This window comes from Equus quagga, chromosome 4 (assembly GCF_021613505.1).
Source record: "Equus quagga isolate Etosha38 chromosome 4, UCLA_HA_Equagga_1.0, whole genome shotgun sequence".
Taxonomy (NCBI): domain Eukaryota; kingdom Metazoa; phylum Chordata; class Mammalia; order Perissodactyla; family Equidae; genus Equus; species Equus quagga.
In genome coordinates this window covers 1387681-1389041 of record NC_060270.1, presented here as the reverse complement: position 1 = coordinate 1389041, position 1361 = coordinate 1387681, and the positions used below count along the sequence as shown (strand labels likewise).

The window sequence follows — 1361 nt, the reverse complement described above, 5'->3', positions numbered from 1 at the left end:
TACATATAGCACATCCTCTTTGCCCAGTCATCTGTTGATGGGCACTTGGGTTGCTTCCAAGTCTTGACTATTGTGAATAATGCTGCAGTGAACATAGGGGTACAAAAATCTCTTTGAATTGTTGATTTCATGTTCTTTGGATAAACACCCAGTAGTGGGGTACCTGGATCATATTGTATTTCCATTTTTAATTATTTGAGAAATCTTTATACATTTTTCCCATAGGTAGCAGAGTGGCGCAGCGGAAGCGTGCTGGGCCCATAACCCAGAGGTCGATGGATCGAAACCATCCTCTGCTATCAGAGTTCACTTTCTTTTTAAGTTAACACAGAGTTTTCTAACCTGCTCTTTGAAAGATGAGAGATTAAAAAAAAGCAGTTTGTCATGGCCGGCCCAGTGGCATAGTGATTAAGTTCGTGTACTCTTCTTTGGCAGGCCAGGGTTCACAGGTTTGGATCCCAGGCACAGACATAGCACCGCTCATCAAGCCACACTGTGGCAGCATCCGACATAAAATAGAGGAAGATGGGCAACAGATGTTAGCTCAGGATGAATATTCCTCACCAAAAAAAAATTATCTTACAAAAAGCACACTTATAAACAGAAGTTCACATTCAAGAGTGTTCCATTGTGCATGATGTTTTCAGTGAAAAACGGGAACTAGTTTATTTCTCTTTACGTTTGTGATTTAAATATGGTTTCTCAAGCTAGGAGTATGTTAGAAAAAGAACCATTCTCTCATCAGATGAATTTCTGTGAACTGTTATTTAACAAAATAGTATGGAATTTTGAGTATTATAGATTATTGTTGAATATTTTGGACATTATCTCTAGATTATACAGCTTTAAAATAGTTGCTGCTCAAAATTCTAATAAATATAAATATTGAAATAAGAATATAGAATGCTTTAAGATATGCTAATAGATTTTATTGTATTTTTATATCTTCTAAACTTATATTTCTTTAATCTCAGTAAAATTGTAACCTTGAGACATTTTAGAAATTTATAATACAGAAAGTATTTTGTCTGCTCCCCTTTGATTTTTCACGTCACCACAGTATAAAGGGTTGGTAAGGGGTCTTTATTATTGTTCAGTAGATGAAGAACCTAAATCTCAGATAAACCAGGAAATAAACTCATATAATGAACAAGCTGAAAATTTGGGTCTTGGATTCAATTTGAATTTAAAGTTGAAGAAATTTTAAAAAGTTTACTAATAACCAAATGCGATTGAAAAAAGTCTGAAAACAGATGACAACCAGGATGATGGTAGAAGTGGAATAACTAGTCCTGAGAAGTTGCTACAAGTCAATAACAGTATTACATACAATGTCTATGTAACAGTGTTATATACAATGT

At 34.5% G+C, this 1361-nt stretch overlaps 1 non-coding gene across 1 annotated transcript; it reads left to right on the top strand.

The window, feature by feature from the left end:
* Nucleotides 1-227: 227 nt before the first annotated feature.
* On the top strand, nucleotides 228-299 carry TRNAM-CAU (transfer RNA methionine (anticodon CAU)). The gene has a single exon. It is a non-coding gene; the product is annotated as a tRNA-Met (tRNA).
* Nucleotides 300-1361: the final 1062 nt, after the last annotated feature.